The 19,312-nt window shown below is 38.1% G+C and overlaps 1 protein-coding gene across 1 annotated transcript in view; it reads right to left on the bottom strand.

Annotated features, from left to right (window-relative positions):
- CNTNAP5 (contactin associated protein family member 5) overlaps positions 1-19,312 on the bottom strand; it is a 1,086,429-nt gene that overhangs the window by 667,448 nt on the left and 399,669 nt on the right. The gene's annotated exons all lie outside the window — the stretch shown is intronic.

Below are 19,312 nucleotides of genomic sequence, written 5' to 3'. Positions count from 1 at the left end.
TCTGTCACCAGTGTAGACTTCTCAGGGAAGTCACTGTACCACAGAGCTCACAAATTAGCAGCAGAATTTTTCCACAACGCATTGTAGGAAGCAGTTCTCCTTCACAAGATAATCCCTATGCAGAGTGAGTGTTTTTCCTGGCATTCTGCGAAGGAACATTGCTTCCCTCTGTCGAGATGTAAACAAGGACTAACAAACATCCACAAATGTCAATAATAACTGAGGTCAGTGATACCTCAGCACTAAACAACGTCCAACAGTAATAGATGTATAAATGCATACACCCTGTGCCTTAACAGTTCTGTTCCCAGGGGAAACAAACAAACAAACAAACAAACCCTGCAGCTATTCTCACACAAGTGTACAAGATAAATCTGCAAGGAGTGTACTATTTTTGAAACAAGAAAAGATAATGAACATCAACCTTAGTTTTCAAAAATATATAAAATAGTGGTGAGATCACATAATGTAATTTTAAGTAGCTACTGAAAAAGTCAGGCAAATGTACATGATAGGAATATTTTTAAAATATGCATTCTTTGACATATATGATTATGCTTGTATATATACAGAAATAGCTGGTTAAAAAAGCAAAAATTAATTCTAAAAATAGCCACTTCCATTATATCTACACACATTATATATATACACACATACACATATGTATATATTTTGTGTGTGTAAATATATTATATATGGTTTTTTCCATAGAGTGAATTCAGCATTTCCTACTCTTTCCTTGTCCTCATAAATTCCTCAGTTTAAAAAAGTTAATGGTTTTTCGATGGATGTATATACCTAGACCAGTGCAGTTTTCTCAGAGGTGCTAATAAATATTCTAGATAAACATCAGTCCCCATCTACAAAATCTTGTGAGCATATGGCTTGTGATGGTGCTAAAATGAGTACAAAAGGAGTGGAAATCCTGAACCTACATTCTCAGGAATTAATATGGGCTTCTATTAATAGAATCTCAAAGGCAAAGAGCATGGAACCAAAGGCTGGTTGACAACTGACTCAGCCAAGAGCTTCACTTGAATTAAGACAGTTCTTAAGATTTGCACAGCAGTTAAGGATGAGTTTCCCTGTCAATTTCATGCACACATTTATTTCCTGAAATTAAAAAAAAAAATTTTAAAGGAGGTGCTACATTCTCTTTAACCACAGAATTTTCCACTTTTCCCCCCAGTGACTTGCATTATTATTTGTCAGAGGCATTATTCACATTTTGGTGGCAGAAATCATTGGTGGCTCCTAACATGATCATCTTCAAAAATCTCTTAGTTTTTACATCTACTATATCCTTCATTACAGACTTCATTTTTGGGGGCTCCAAAATCACTGCAGATGGTGATTGCAGCCATGAAATTAGAAGACGCTTACTCCTTGGAAGGAAAGTTATGACCAACCTAGATAGCATGTTCAAAAGCAGAGACATTATTTTGCCAACAAAGGTCTGTCTAGTCAAGGCTACGGTTTTTCCAGTGGTCATGTATGGATGTGAGAGTTGGACTGTAAAGAAAGCTGAGCACTGAAGAATTGATGCTTTTGAACTGTCATGTCGGAGAAGACTCTTGAGAGTTCCTTGGACTGCAGGGAGATCCAACCAGTCCATTCTAAAGGAAATTAGTCCTGGTTGTTCTTTGGAAGGAATGATGCTAAAGCTGAAACTCCAATACTTTGGCCACCTCATGCGAAGAGTTGACTCATTGGGAAAGACTTTGATACTAGGAGGGATTGAGGGCAAGAGGAGAAGGGGATGACAGAGGATGAGATGGCTGGATGGCATCACCGACAGCATGGACATGAGTTTGAGTGAACTCCGGGAGTTGATGGACAGGGAGGCCTGAAGTGCTGCAATTCATGGGGCCGCAAATAATTGGACACGATTGAACGACTGAACTGAACTGATAGCCCTCATTCTTTTTCTCAAGGCAAGAGTGACTCGTATACTCACCTTTAAATCCGTGGAAAGAGAAATTTTTGAAGAATAAATCCTTCTACTAGAGCAAATAGTTATTTTTAGTGAAAAAGGGGGTTCACAGTGTAAATAACCATCTCTTCACCAGTGGACTACTGGGGAGCTTGAGCTTTGCCTCACATATTATCGTAGAAAGCTGGTAGTATCTGCTTCCAAGGCTGAAGCTTTAAGATAATTACCAAAGATTTTCCCAGCTTCTTTCTCCCCAGGGACTTAATCTCTTGCTTTTCTTACTTGAATGGTATAAAATCAAAATCTTTGATTCAAATACACAACACAACTTCACATCCCCCAAACCTCAGGAGAAACCTGTTTACAGGTATCAGCATTTCCATTTAAATACAGGAAATGAGTTGAAGAAAATGTGTCAATAGTGCCTTGCCCAGCACTTCTCTGGAGGTCTGAAGCCTGATTTATCGAAGAAGTCTCATTCATTTCTCATTACTTTCTTAAGCTTAAGAGAGAAAAAGGTTAGGCCATCTGGACCCTTTGTGGACGCTCACATCAAAGTAAATCTCTTCTAAAAACTGGAGAAATTGGATATTAACAAGGGATGACATGAGCACAAAAGGCATTTATGCAACCACAAACTGCTGCCATTCTCCAAAGACCGAACTTTAGAATAACAACATCACTTGCACATTCAACTTGGTGTTACACATACACACACACACACATACACAGAGGCACAAAGTGCATACTCTGATGTCAGAGCATCACAGCATGCTGGTGTGTCAGGTTAGATCAACTCTTAAGGATCTTTCAAAACTCTTACCTAGCAGGGAGAATCTTTGCTATCAGCTCCAAAGTTATCATCCCTCTGTTTCTTAACACTTCCTTTTACCTGGGGCACAATGCTGTGTAAATAATCACTGCAAGCATTTTTTTTTTCTTATTCTGAGTCAGCATTTACTTCCCTGTAACTTTAATTATTGTTCCTAATTCTGCCTTTGGAAGGAATATTAAAAAGAAAATTTTATATGCTTTATTATAGATTTTCAATAAAGAGAGCTCAATTTTGTTACATGAATGGCAGCTGTCACTCACATAATTCACTGAATTCGTGATAGATAGCGTCTCTCCTTTTCATACTGGCATGTATGGTTGTTTTGAAACAGAATTTTCCCCCTTATTCCTCTTAAAATTAGTTTTCTTTTAAACTTAACTCTTCAAGTTAATTAAAGTGGGGACCTATTTACTCTGACCTTTCTCCTTTAGTATTTTCTATCTTGTAAAACATTTATTCTATGAATTCATCAGTGTTACTAATTAGCACACTTTTTCATTTGATCTACATAATTATGTGAGACTGTGTTAACCTGGATTGATATTTTTTAGACTTTTTTATTTTAAAATAATTTTAGATTTACAAAAAATTTCAGAAACAATACAAAGAGTATCTGTATACCGCTCAGAGTCCCCTAATATAAACAGCTTGGGGAGAACAGTGAGATTACCAAAACCAGTTAATTCTATTAAGGTCATGCTATTACCTCTATTATATTCTTAACTTACATTTCACCAGTTCCTCCATGACTGTTCCTGTTCTGTTCCAGGATCCAATGCAGTATCCCACATAACAGCTAGGTATCATAGCTCCTTAGTCTCTTTCCATCTGGGATAATCCCTCTGTATCCTATTGCCTTTCATGACTCTTTGACTTAAAGAGCACTTCCTGGTGCTCTGGTGTTGACCTGGTGCTCTTCCTGGTCAAGTATTTTGTAGAATGCCCCCCAGAGCCTGACTGATGTTTTCAAATGATATTAAGGTTATGCATTATTGGCAAGAATGCCACCTTGTAGTCTTGTCAAGGCATCATACTAAGGTATGGTGATGCTGATCTGCTTTATCACTGGTGATGATAAACTTCATCACTCAGTGATGATGAAATCTGCAGGTTTCTTTATCTTGCATGTGTTACTGTTCCCTTTACAATTCACAAATATCTTTGGTGAGATATTTTGAGACTTTGCAGGTATCATGCCTCTCCTCCGACTTTTAACCACTCATGTTAGAATCCGTAGGCGATTCTTGCCTGCTTGTTTCTGTGGTGCTCTCATGCTGCTTTTTTATTTTGCCTACTCATTCTATTTTGTTAATTAGCATTCCTCTGTAAGGAAGAGTTGCCTCTTCTCTCACTCTTCATTTATGTGTCCAATAATTTGTATCATGTTGGACTCCTAGACACTTAGTTTACTCTGTGGGTTATAATTTAATATGCCCATGATTTATTTTGCTTCTCAAACTGGTCCAGCTTTGGAAGTTCTTTTAGCTGGACTCCTGTGTTTCTAAGACATGCTCCATTTTTTTCAGTTCTTTACTTATTTTGAATCACAGGATGCTCCAGGTTCATCTTTTATTCTCTCTCCTCAGCTCTGATATATAGCATTTCTCCAAGAATCCCTGGCTCTTTTTATTAGAGAATGGTCTTCGGAAACCAGGATCTTGTTACTAGGTGTGCTCATTCCTACTGGAGTAGGTTTGACTTATTTGTGATGACCTCTTGCTTTCTAGGCACTCACATATTATTTATTATTTAAGTCATTCTATAATTTTGCCTGGGATGAATATTTCATTCACTAAGCATGTATGGATGTGAGAGTTGGACTGTGAAGAAGGCTGAGCACCGAAGAACTGATGCTTTTGAACTGTGGTATTGGAGAAGACTCTTGAGAGTCCCTTGGACTGCATGGAGATCCAACCAGTCCGTTCTGAAGGAGATCAACCCTGGGATTTCTTTGGAAGGAATGATGCTAAAGCTGAAACTCCAGTACTTTGGCCACCTCATGTGAAAAGTTGACTCATTGGAAAAGACTTTGATGCTGGGAGGGATTGGGGGCAGGAGGAGAAGGGGATGACCGAGGATGAGATGGCTGGATGGCATCACTGACTCGATGAACGTGAGTCTGAGTGAACTCCGGGAATTGGTGATGGACAGGGAGGCCTGGTGTGCTGCAATTCATGGGGTCGCAAAGAGTTGGATACGACTGAGCGACTGAACTGAACTGAACTGAAGCATGTATTTCACGGACTCTTTTATTTCTACTTTTATCTTTACTTTCCCGGAAATTAGGACTATTTGGGACCATTCTCAGTATTCCATGACTTCTCTGGTGGCTCAGATGGCAAAGAGTTTGCCTACAATGTGGGAGACCCCTGGCGCCTGTCTGTATCTTCTTCTCTACTGTGTCCCTCATGTTTAGCTGGGCCCTTGGAGGATATTTTCTGGTGGCTCAGATGGTAAAGAATCTGCCTACAATGAGGGAGACCTGGATTTGATCTCTGGGTTGAGAAGATCCTCTGGAGAAGGAAATGGCAACTCACTCCAATATTCTTGCATGGAGAATCCTATGGACAGAGGAGCCTGGCAGGCTACAGTCAATGGGGTCAAAAAGGGTCAGACACGACTGAGTGATTTCACTTTCACTGTTTCAGTATTCCTGAACATCCGTTCTCCATAATTTCTGAAAGGAATTGTATTGACTTCTGTTAAGTACACTCAATGCCTAGAGTTACAACATGTCTAGAGAACAAGACCCAGGAGATGTAAACTCATTTAGAACAACTAGAATCTCTTTTGTATCTATTAGTTGGAGTCCAATTCCCTACCGTCCATGTTGATTCAGTTCTTTCCAACTGAAGAAAATTAAATTAATATTTGATAAAAGCTACAAAACTTGCACTGTTTTCATTTGGTTGTTATCAAAACATATTCCTTTTAATATACTCTTATTTTCCCTAAAATATGTAATTTTAATCTCACTTTATAGTTAAGGTTTATGAATTTATCTTCACTTAAAATCCCAAGTCTTAGTAATATAAGATCACTGTAGAATAAAAAAAAAAAATCTCAAAATGTCATAATCAGAGATATATAGTATACCTAAGTTGACTGAAAAGGCAAATAGATATGATGTTGGAAGAAGAGCTCCCTAGGTCAGAAGGTGTCCAATATGCTAGTGGGGAAGTGTGGAGGTCAATTACTAATACTAATAGCTCCAGTAGGAATGAAGCAGCAGGGTAAAGCAGGAATGATGTTTAGGTGTGGATGTGCCAGGTAGTGAAAGTAAAGTCTCATCTTGTAAAGAAAAATATTGCATTGGAAGCTTCAATGTTAGGTCCATGAATCAAGGTAAACTGGATTGGTCAAGCAGAAGATGGCAAGATTGAACATCAACATCTTAGAAATCAATGAACTAAAATGAATGGGAATGGGAGGATTTAATTCAGACAACCATTATTTCTACTACTGTGGGCAAGAATCCCTTAAGAGAAATGGAGGAGCCTTTATAGCCAACAAAAGACTCTGAAATGCAGTATTTTGGTGCAATTTTAAAAATGTCAGAATCATTTTGGGTCATTTCCAAGGCAAATCATTCAACATGAGAGCAATCCAAGTCCACGCATGAACTACTGAAGAAGTTGAAGTTGAACAGTTCTATGCAGACAAACACCACCTTCTAGAACTAAGGCAAAAAAAAAAAAAAAAAGATGACCTTTTCATCATAGGAGATGGGAATGCAAAAATAAGAAGTCAAGAACTATCCAGAATAACACACTGGTCATAGCAAACACCATTTTCCAAAAAACTGAAAGGCAACTCTACACATGGACCTCACCAGATGGTCAATATCAAAATCAGAGTGATTGAATTCTTTGCAGCCAAAGATGGAGAAACTCTATACAGTCAACAAGAATAAGATCTGGAGCTGACTATGGCTCAAATCATGAGCTCTTTATTGAAAAATTCAGGCTTAAATTAAAGAAAGTAGAGAAATCCATTATGTAATTCAGGTGTGATCTAAATCAAATCCCTTATGATTATACAGTGAAGGTGACAAAATAGGTTCAAGGGATTAGATCTGACAGACAGAATACCTGATGTACTATGGAAGGAGGTTTGTAACATTGTATGGGGTGCATTGACCAAAACAATCCCAAAGAAAAAGAAATCAAGAAGCTAAGGTGGTTGGCTGAGGAGGCTTTAGTAATAGCTGAGAAAAGAAGAGAAGTAAACAGCAAAGGAGAAAAGGAAAGATATAGTTAACTTAATACAGAGTTTCAGATAAAAGCAAGGAGAGATAAGAAGGACTTCTTAGATGAACAATGTAGAGAAATAGAGGAAAACAGTAGAATAAGAAAGACTAGAGGTCTCCTCAAGAAAATCAAAATATCAAGGGACTTTATCATGCAAGGATAAAAGTGATAAAGGACAGAAAAGGTAAGGACCTGGGAGAAGCAGAGAGGATAGCAAGAAGTGGCAGAAATACACAGAAAAACTATAAAAAAAAGCCCCTAATGACCCAGATAACCATGAAGGCATGGTCACTCGTCTAGAGCCACACATCCTTGAGTGTGAAGTCAAGTGGGTCTTAGGAGATATTACTGTGAACAAAGCTAGTGGAGGCAACATAATTCTAGCTGACCTCTTTCAAGTTCTAAAAGATGATTCTGTATAGAGCTGCATTGAAATTGTCAGGAAATTTGGAAAACTCAACAGTGGACCCTGAAGTGGAAATGGTCAGTTTTCATTCCAATCCCAAAGAAGGGCAATGCTAAAGAATGTTCAGACTACCATACAGTTGTGCTCATTATACATGTTAGCAAAGCTATGTTCAAAATCTTTGAAGCTAGGCTTCAGCAGTACATGAACTGAGAACTTCCAGGTGTACAAAATGGGTTCGAAGAGGCAGAGGAACCAGAGATCAAATTGCCAACATTTGTTGGATCATGGAGAAAGCAAGGGATTTCCAAAAAAAAAAACAAAAAACTTCTGTTTCATTGACTATTCTAAAGCCTTTGACTATGTGGATCACAACAAACTGGAAAATTCTTAAAGAGATGGGAATATCAGATTACCTTACCTGTCTCCTGAGAAACCTGCATTATGGTCAAGAAACAACAATTAGAATTGGACATGAAAAAACTGACTGGTTCAAAATTGGAAAAGGATTAGGACAAGACTATATAATGTCACCTGCTTATTTAAATTGCTATGCAGAGTACATCATACAAAATGCCAGGCTTGGTGAATCACATTCTGGAATCAAGATTGCTAAAGAAATATCAACAAACTCAGATATGCAGATGATACCACCCTTATGGCAGAAAGTGAAGAACAAAAGAGGCTCTTGATGAGGGTGAAAGAGTGAAAAAGCTGGCTTGAAACTCAACATTCAAAAAACTAAGATCATTGCATCTGGTCCCACACTTCACGGCAAGTAGAAGAGGGGAAAATGACAGATTACCTTTTCTTGGGCTTCAAAATCACAGCAGACGGTGACTGAAGCCATGAAATTAAGACACTTGCTCCTTGGAAGGAAAGCCATGACAACCCTAGACAGGCTATTGGAAAGCAGAGACATCTGGTTTTTGCTGACAGAGGTGAGAGTCATTTCCTAGGCAGGTTGATAAGAAGTCTAGGGGTCCCCAAGGAGAGAGGGGTCTGGAATTCTCAAGGAGGAAAAAAGGACAAACTTTTTTCCTTTTCTACATCCCTTAGGATTATATAACAACAATGTATTATGCCTGAGGACAGTCTCTGGATTAAACCTTCTGGCTAATTCTGTTATCTTAAAATGTTAATTATGGGAGTAGGTCTGGTGAGGTCTTTACAACCTCCAGACATTCTTTGGATTTACTGGAGAGTATATAACTTCATTGCTAACACTAACAAGCGGGTACTCTTTCTACCCCCTTCTGATGCCTATGTCAGAAGCTTTCTCTATCTCCTTTATACTTTAATAAAACTTTATTACACAAAAGCTCTGAGCAATCAGGCCTCGTCTCTGGCCCCGGATTGAATTCTTCTTCTCCGGGGGCCAAGAATCCTGGTGTCGTGATTCAACAACAACCTTTCAGAGGTCTGTACAGTCAAAGCTATGATTTTTCCAGCAATCATGTACTGATGTGAGACTTGGACAGTAAAGGCTGAAAGCCAAAGAATTGATGCTTTTGAACTGTGGTGCTGAAAAACACTCTGAAGAGTCCCTTGGCCTGCAAGGAGATCAAGCCAGTCAATCCTACAGGAAATCAACCCTAAATATGGAAGAACTGTTGCTAAAGCTGAAGCTTAAATTTTGTGGCCATCTGATGCAAGGAGCCAGTTCATTGGAAAAGACTCTGATGCTGGGAAAGATTGAAGGCAAAGAGAGAAGGGCCTGGCAGAGGATGAGATGGTTAGATAGCATTACCATCTCAATGAACATGAATTTGAGCAAACTCCGGTAGATAGCAGAAGACAGAGAAGCCTGGCATGCTGCAGTCCATTGGGTCACAAAGAATTGGACTCAGTGACTGAACAACAACAACTATACATATACACTACACACATATAAAAATATATACAAAAGTGAGACTATATTGAATATATATTACTATATCCTGTTATTTTTATCTAATATGGTATCATAAGAGTAGTTTCACGTTATTTAAATTATAATTTTAGTAATAACATAATAAATTCATTAGAATGAATTTAACTAAATCTCTATTATTACATCTTTGATTTTTTCTAATATTGTATCATTATAAGTAACACCTAATGAATATCTTTATACAAATATATCTTTATCCATTTATAATCACTTCTTTATGAAAGATTCTTAGAAGTAAAATCGCATTATTTCTAATGTAACTGAAAATATGTTTAATATAATTGAGAGTGTTGGTTTATTTTGTTTTCCTTTGCACCCTTCTGAAAGCCTGAATTATTCTGGGGCTGTAAGCTTCTTATGTAGTATTTTTATAATCTGTGCCACAATTTTATATTTATACTTAAAGACATGTCTTTCTTTACAAAACTTGTAGGTTCCTTGCTAAAATCTGATTTTATCTATGAATTCCTCATGCAAACATTTCAAATATTTTAATTCATCCTCATCCATTCAATTGTTATGGTCACTGATGAGCTATTTTAAAATCACATATTCATTTTGGAATATCTCCCAACTTTCTTGATGTATTCCTATTATAATTTTTCTTTCTGGGAATGATTATCAGGGTTATCATTGAAAGAATGTGCTAGAATCCTTTATATGGATGAGGTCCAGTGCTTTCATGAGCCTGTTATTGTTTCTAATTTAAAAAGCAGCATCTACTTGTGGATAAGTGGTAGTTCCTTTTATCCTTTCTTATACCTTCCAAGAGTTTAAGGTTGCCTGCAAAGCAAATCAAAACCTTATCTAACGATCCTCTCAACATTGACACATCAAGCTGATGTCAAGAACATGATGCTCCTTCAACAGAGTGGCACCTTCCATATGTGATTTTTCTGTTATCTGTCTTTGGGCTGCCATATCCTAGTCTCTGGGCTTCCCAGGTGGCTTAGTGGTAAAGAATCTGCCTGCAGTGCAGGGGATGCAGAGGAGATTCAGGTTCAAACCCTGGAGCGGGAAGATCCCCCAACCCAGGAAGATCCTTTAAGATCTCTAAGATCCTCCAAGATCCTTGCATGGTAACTCACTCCAATATTCTTGCCTGGAGAATCCATGGACAAAGGAGCCTTGTGGGCTACAGTCCACAGTGTTGTAGAGAGTCAGACATGACTGAAGTGGCTTAGCATGCGCACACACACATATCTTTGTCTCTAGTTTTTATGGTAGCATATTCCCTCAAGGATATAATTTCTGTTGTCTCTTCCTTTTGAATTTATGCAAAATTCCCCAAGTGTGCTTAAATCATTATATTTAAAGAATTCTAGATGCTAGCATATTTTCCTCACAGGCCCATTCGATTTCCTTTTCCTTTTTTTTTTTTTTTAAACTCAGATTATTTTGGATATAGTTAACACTTACATTCTGAGTTAATGCCTGTCATCTTATTAATTTTTTGTGGTTTGCCAGTTACTGCAATTTTGTCTGTCATAATACAATCCCTGAGTCAATTTGGTTTAAATAAAAGAGAACTGAATATATAGACTTAGTAGTTCTACAATATTTTCAGGAAAATTGAATTTTTACAACTGTCCTTGGTACCATCCATGGGTTCAGCTTCATCCTAAAGTCGAGTCACTTCATTGTCAGAAGTTGGCTGCTAATGATAGGTATGAGGCAACTTGCTTCCTTCGTCTCCTAAGTAAGAAAAATTATAGCCCTCCAGCAATAAAGTATAAACCCTCCTTTGCAGTCTGATTTGAAGACTTAGGACATATGATCCGCCCCTATGCAACAGTGTCCTGGTACTTTTGGATCTGCCCTGAAAATGGAGATGGTATATACACACACTACACCTATTCCTTTATTACCATAGTTTGAGCATCTTTTTAAATAGCAAATTAACATCAGATATATGATTTCCTGTATCACTCCACATTTACTGTAATCCAACTTTATTCTTGGAGAAGGCAATGGCAACCCACTCCAGTGTTCTTGCCTGGAGAATCCCAGGGACGGGGGAGCCTGGTGGGCTGCTGTCTATGGGGTCGCACAGAGTCGGGCACAACTGAAGCGACTTAGCAGCAGCAGCAGCAGCAGCAGCAGCAGCAGCAGCAACTTTATTCTTACCAACTACTACGATATTTCTCGGAGTCTTTTAGCTGCATGAGCTGTACACACTTATGCAATCTGTGTATTCATATCTATCAGAAAGTGTTCATAATGCATATTAGCAAGTGAAAGTTTATGGGATCCCCTGTATTTAAAAATAAAAGTCCCTTTTGGCATATTTATCACACCTTTTTCTAAACTTATTCGATCATGGAAGTTTCATATTACAGATTGTTTCTTTGACCTTTTGGTAATAATGTTTCCAAAGAGGACGCTTTGGGAAAAGCTTCTCTATTGTATATAAATTGCTATTTTAATTAGACATTTTATCTCTCATTTTATACTTTGGCAGACTAAGACAATTCTGATAAGAATTCACATGTCAGAACAAATATATTCTTCCCATATCCCACGAGGAACACTCCATCTCCAACCAAGGGCATCTAAACCATTCTGAGAAATCAAATTGTGATGTCCAATATCAAACCCATCACCAGCAATTTACACTTCATATCTAGCTTTATTTCCCTAATTGTCTCTCCTTTCATTTGGGATAGGAAATAGATTAAAATGTTCCAGATCTACAAGAGTTCAGTCTTTTCTCAAGGATTTTACCGTCTCAAGAATCATCCAAGTTTCTTCTGTCAGTTCTTTTTGATCTCCCTCTGGGAAGAGGCAGGTAGTCAGTGTATTTGAAGTCCTAAAAGCAAGCTCCAAAGGACAGGACCTGGAATCCCCAGGCTATATGACGGCTATTTCTCAGAACAACTCACCATAATCCACTTAGTTTTCTTTCAGCCATTTCAATCCATCATTTTCTTCATTTTGCGTGCATGTGTGTGCAGTCGTGTCTAACTCTTTGTGACTCCATGGACTGTAGCCCACCAGACTCTTCTGTCCATGGGATTTCTCAGGCAAGAATACAGGAGTGGGTGACCATTTCCAGCTCCAGAGGATCTTCTTGACCCAGGGATTGAACCTGAATCTCCTGTGTCTCCTGCATGTCAGGTTGGATTCTTTACCATTGAGATAACCTGAGAATCCCTTCCTTAATGTTATATTGGTCTAATTTTCCCTAGATCACAAAGTTCAACACAGAAGATCTAGATTTGCCATGCTATTCACATAGGTGAAGGGTGAAGTCGCTCAGTCATGTCCGACTCTTTGCGACCCCGTGGACTGTAACCTACTAGGCTTCTCCGTCCATGGAATTCTCCAGGCAAGAATTCACATAAGGAAGCTTGAATTTCGCAGTTTCTTTTCCTTTGAGTGTTTTCTCACTTTTTAATTATTTAAATCCTCTTTTTTTTTTCTCAAGCTTTTCTATACTCCCCTGCAGAGTGTTTAACTTTTAAGTTATTTTTTAATACATACTCATTATACATTGATTTCCTCACAGTGAGTACCAATTATTTACAACTCTTCTAGAAGTAACTTATTGTCTATTTTCCCCAATAACCTTGCAAGATAAGTATTGTTCAGGCCACTTTGTGCCAGAGAAAACAAACGTTGAACTGACCAGTGCCCATGACCACATACAGGTAAAGAGTGCACCTGATCCCACATGGTTCTGATTTTAATTTGATGCTCTTTCTAGTAAGTTCAAGGGAATTGCCCTTAATGGGTTCTAATATACCCATAGTAAAATCACTGTACATGTAATTATGACATCCTCACATTTGTCCCAAGGAGATTTTTAAAACACACATGTAATATATGTATACATGTCGCTTGTTGAACACCTATGTACTGAACACTACATCAAGATCTTTAAAACCTTCTTTTTATGCTTAGAATACTCTATGGAGTAAAAATGTGTCATAGCCTGTTTATATGTCATTTGATACTTACCAATCACAATCTGACAAATTATAATATTAAGAAAAAATTTTAACCCTAGTTCCAATCTGGAAAACTTTTTATTACTCAAGATAGTTTGTAAAAATATCAATGCCTGCTTCCTTTCTCTAGAGATTCATTTTTAATTGTTCTAATGTGAGGTTCCAGAGATATTTTTTAAAAGTTCCCTGGTTGCAGTCAATCTGGAACAAGAGCTAAGGGCCAGGAGATTAAATGATGTAACAATAACCACATACTTGACTGCTTTCAATTACATCTAGAATCTCCTTAATTCCTATCTACACTATTTTTTCTTTTAAGCTCAGTAGGCTGCAGGCTTCCCAGGTGGTGCAATGATAAAGCATCCACCTGCCAATGCAGGAGACATAGGAGATGCGGGTTCGATCCCTGGGTTAGGAAGATCCCCTGGAGTAGGAAATGGCAATCCACTCTAGTATTCTTGCCTGAAAATGTCAGTGAACCTGGAGAGCTGAGCATGCACACATGCAAAGTGGCCTGCAAGATTCTTTTCTATGTTGATTCCTAAGCTCTTTCAAGACACTGAGATTGAGTTCATCACACTTCTCAAACAATTAAATGATGGATAAACTCTCTTGTTTCCTTTCTCCAGGAATCTTCATCTCTCTTCAGTTCCAAGTTCTTGGGAAAACCCTGAGACCTGAGGAAACCTTGGATCTCATCCAGGCAGGTAACACCAAGTTGCCCATTTTTTCCTCTCGATTTCCCTTTTCCAATTAAACCAACTTATCTTCAAATTACCATCTATCAAGCTCTTCAATTTTGTTTGTCTTAAATAGATGAAAACTTTACATGACTAAACATTGATTGCCTTTTTAATTAAGATTCTCCTCCCAAATCCTTTATCCTTAGCCATTCAGCTTTTCTCCCCAGAATGACAATGCCCATTTCTTCTGCATCTTTTTAGCGATATCCTCTGTGCTGTGCTTAGTTGCTCAGTTATATCTGACTCTTTGTGACCCCATGGACTGTAGCCCACCAGGCTCCTCTGTCCATGGAGATTCTCCAGGCAAGAATACTGCAGTGGATTGCCATGCCCTCCTCCAGGGGATCTTCCCAACCCAGAGATGGAACCCAGATCTCCCACATTGCAAGCAGGTTCTTTACCAACTGAGCTACCAGGGAAGCCCCAGAGATATCCTATACTTACACAAATTTTTATTTATGCATTAAAAAAATTACAGTATAGAATTTGATACACTGGCTTCCCAGGTGTCTCAGTGGTAAAGAGTCACATGCCAATTCAGGAAACACAAGTTCAATCCCTGGGGAGGGAGGATCCCTTGAGGAAGGAAATGATAACCCATTCTAATATTTTTGCCTGAGAAATCCTGCGGACAGAAGAGCTGAGTGGGCTGCAGACTGTAGGGTCACAAGAGTTAGCCATGTCTTAATGACCAAAAAACACACTCTATATTCACTATTTTGTGAATATATTCATTATATATATTATATGTAATATATATATATATATTCACTGTCTTGCTTTTTTTCTGATGAATTATGTGTTTGGGTATCTACCCATGTCAGTACATAAGATGTTTCTTCATTCCTTTTTACTTCTCTGTATATTCAATCGTATCTCACTCTTCTACTGATGAACCCTTGCTTTGTTTCCACCCTTTTGTTACTACAGGAAAGATTCTAAACTAATTTATCCCATTAGTTTTCCAGTGTGAAGTATATTTCCAAGACAAATTTCTAGCAGTGAAATTGCTGGGTCAGAGTATGCACATTTGTAACTTTGATGGATACTGCCAAATTGATTTCTTTAGAGGTTGCACCAATTTTCACTCTGACCAGCATCTCTGAGAACCTGGCTTTCTTCATATCCTCAGCAACACAGTGTGATATAAATCATTTTGATCTGATTGTTGATCAGACAGGTAAAATGGCTTTCCAGCATGTTTTTATTTTGCATATCTATGGTGAATTTTTAGAAGCCAGTTTTTAAAGCTATATTTTTGGTTTTTGTTTTGTTGTTGTATCAATTCTCAGCAATCCTCTAATCAAATGTGCTATTTTATTGTTGCAATTACTTGTTTCAATAAACAATTAGCTTTCAAAGACTAAAACATGAGCTAACCAAGGAATTTAGCCAGCATTTACAGCATTTTCATATGGAAAAAAAATCAATTAGTATGCCAAGTAACTGGAGGATAAATACACATTGAAATGCATGCCATGTAGAGCCAGGACACTCCCTGAGTTTCATATCCTGCTTGTGCTACATCTTTTTTTTTAATTATTTTTTTTAATTTTATATTGGCTTGCAGTTGATTTACGATATTGTGTTGCAGATTATCATTTTAAGTAAAATAAGTCAGGTAAAGACAAATATATGATATCACTTACATGTGGAATCTAAAAAAAAATGATACAAATGTGTTGCATCTTTGATCAAAAAGAAATGTTTACTCAGATTCACAGCTGAGCAGCAAGTACATTCAAAAATTAATTTTTCCCTGCAATTAAATTGCCATATTAAAAAAGTTAGCACTTTAGAAAGTTTGGTGAATTTCATAATTTTCAGTCACGTGAGAGAGCCAAAACTTTACTGTGGTTCAGATGGAGCAACGTTTACAACTCAAGGGCCTCAGAAATCATTGTATGCTAGCATACGGCTTTTAGATCAGAAACTGAAGCCAGAGTGGCTAGCAGAATGCATAGGATCACACTGCAGGGGACCAGCTGGAATTGGAAACCAGACCTCCAGTTTCCAACATCAAGGTTTCTCCTTCACCCTCTCTGTATTCACCAGTTCAAATGTATGTGTCTCTGTTCCTGACTTAAACTAATCATTATCCTGAAGAGCCATGTTGAATTTCTAATCACTTGTTTCCTTTCCTCTGACTCTGTATCAGATCTCTACCTAAACAGGATATTGACTTAGTCACAATATCCACCTTTGATGGGTGCCAGTCTACTTGGCCCAGATCCTGCTTCAAGACTGAGCTTAGTTCTCTCACCTGATGCAGATGTTGACACCTGATAGCCTCAGGCTGGCTCCCTTTCTGGGAATTGTCCCTGACAGAATAGAATCTCCTTGCCCAAGATCATGTCTCCATCCTAGAGTCTGCGTCCTCAAGCCACAACCTAAGTCTGTGGCTATGAGTGACTGGAATAATGTTCAACCGCCTCTATTTCAAAGGGCTTTCTGAGCTCCAGTGCTGCCTGTGAGATTGGAGACTTTGGTTTTGAGTGCATTACAGCTGGGGCTTCTCCCTCTGTCTCACCATTCTGCCCTCTGTTCCTTCCAATTGTTATTCCAAATCACCTCCATAGAAGCCTCCTACACACTAATCTCTGTCCCAGAGTCTGTTTCCCAGGCAACATCACAATACCCAGCATACCTGTCTAATTTGGAGCACTGTTTCCCTGGTACGTGCATATACTTGCTGATTATATTAATTGAATCATTCAACATCAAGTATTTATTAAGAATGTGTTATGTGCCAGAGACTGACCAGGTACTAAGAGTAAAGGGGTTAACAAAAGCAAGTAGAGGCTTCAGTACCTCACAATTAGAAAAGTTTTGTTTAGTAAAGAGGAAACTTAATGAGCATATGGTCACTGGCTTTAAACAACTCACCATGTTTTCTGTAATCTCAGAAAATGCCTGAGCTAGTTCTCTATGGTATACTTGCACCTGGTTTAGAAAATATCCTAATACATATGACACTGCTCTCCTCTGCCAGCATTTTGGTAGTTTCAGAGACTGAAACACCAGAAACATCCCATTCCGTTATTGCTACAAGGAGATGAGATGAACAGCATGTACAACTGCTTGTCCAGTGATATTACCAGAAATCCTTGGTTCTCTGCAAGCATAGAGGTTTCAAGTTCATATTTTGCTTCATCCTGGCTGCTCCTCAGCTTTGTTCAGGGCCTCTCATTGGTCACGGTAGGATCTAATCAATTTTAAGAAGAGTCACATGGGTTTGTCATTGACTATGATTAAGGAATTAAAGAATATATCTTAGGAGACATACTGATGAAGGATCAAATCCTGGCTCGCCTGGGTTGTACAATTAAATGTTGTTTTGTTCTTTGAACTTCATTAATTAGAAAGGGAAAGATTGGGATTTGGGATTAGCAGATGCAAACTATTATATATAAAATGGATAAACAACAAAGTCCTACTGTATAGCTCTTGTGTGTTTGTGTGCTCATTGACAAGAGTCATGTCGAACTCTTGTGACCCAATAGACTGTAACCTTCCAGGATCCTCCATCCATGGGTTTCTACAGGCAGGAATACTGGAGTGGGTTGCCATGTCCTTCTCCAGGGTATCTTCCCGACCCAGGAATCGAACCCAGGTTTCCTGCATTGCAGATAGACTCTTTACCAACTGAGCTATAAGGGAAGCCCACCGTGTAGCACAGGAAACTATATTCAATATCCTGTGATAAACCATAATGAAAAAGAATATGAAAAAGAATGTTTATTTCTATAACTAAATCAATTTGCTGCACAGTAAATACTAACACAACATTGTAAATCACCTACACATCAATAAAATAAATTTTTAAAAAAGGTTATTCACATCTCATAACAATTCATCAGCTCTACCCTCAAAAGTGTATACAAAATCCCATTTTCACCACCCCAAGACCACCACTCTGTGCTCTAAGCCAGTAACGCCTTTACCCTGATAGTGTCTCTGCTTTAACTCTCTATCTCTCTGTGCTTTCTTCTCAACATAGAAGTCAAAGTCATCTTTTCAAGGCTTAAATCAGATTATGTCTCCTGTGAACAGAAGAAAAGTTGCAAGGATGCATCTAAGGTCTGTAGGCTTTTGGAAGGACTGAGCTGTCATTCGTTAAGATTTTGAAAGCTGAGGATAGAGAAAATTTGGAGATAAAGTTGTTTTGTTTGGGGCATGTGCAGCTGGTGCAAGGGAGATGAGAAGGCAGGTGGATCTAGGATCTAGAGGTTAGGATCTGTGTCCATTTTGAGATGTACATTTGGAAATGTGAGAATAGATGAGATCCAGTTAGAGAAAAAAAAAACATCTACCATTGAATCTGATAAGAGTTTACCACCGATATAAGAGGAAATCCCAAAGGATGAAATATCCAGGGAACCATAGAAGAATGAAGGCATATAATATGATTTATGGTGGAATTACAGCTGCACATATCCTGACTGATATCTACCAACAAGAAAATTAAACGGAGGCGTTGCAAACAATTATAGTACCTTCATAACCGCAAAGCTGTAATGAATAAAACTTATTTGTGTGTTACTGTTTCACTATCTGTCTTCTCTATCTTTGTATAAGTCAGGTTCTCTGATTATTTTCTGCTGTGTCTTGAGCTGCTCAAAGAGACTGGTTGCCATACAGTAGGTGTGGTTGTAAATAATTATTAAGGAATGATTGAATAGATATAGAAAAATAAAATATGGCCAATCATTTCTTGGCAGTGTTGTGTGTGCTTACTTAGCATCAAGTCCACTGCTGAGCAGTGGAGTGTAGACACAGTTAGGCAGAGGAGGGGTAGGATGGGCTCCCTATAAGGTCAAAACTAAGGTGGATCTGGAAGGCTGAAAACAATTCAAATTGACAGCCAAGTGAAGGCAGAGATATCCAGTCAGTGTGCTATCATGACTAGTGGACAACAGTTTCCTTCTAACTTTAAGCACTGCAGTCAGCCATGGTAGAGAAGCTAAAAGATGTGCCCAAATTTACTGAGATAACATTGATTAAAGAATCAAATGGTTTTTCAGTCTTTAATCAAATGACTAAAGAATCAGAATGAGAGCCTAAATTCTGGAATGGTAGTGAATGCTATAAAAATAAGCACAGATTTTTGTCGAATTTATGCTAAGACATATTGCTTTCAGTAGGACTTAGCTGATTTTCATTAATAATACTAAGGTTTGGATTTCTATAGATCAATGTCTGTCAAAGCATATGTCTAAAGGGAAGTGCTACATATTGAGTGTGTACATATTTTGTATATTA

The sequence above is a fragment of the Ovis aries genome, chromosome 2, assembly GCF_016772045.2.
Source record: "Ovis aries strain OAR_USU_Benz2616 breed Rambouillet chromosome 2, ARS-UI_Ramb_v3.0, whole genome shotgun sequence".
Lineage (NCBI taxonomy): Eukaryota > Metazoa > Chordata > Mammalia > Artiodactyla > Bovidae > Ovis > Ovis aries.
The sequence above is the reverse complement of the archived record's forward strand: the minus strand, read 5'-3'. Positions and strand labels throughout refer to the sequence as shown.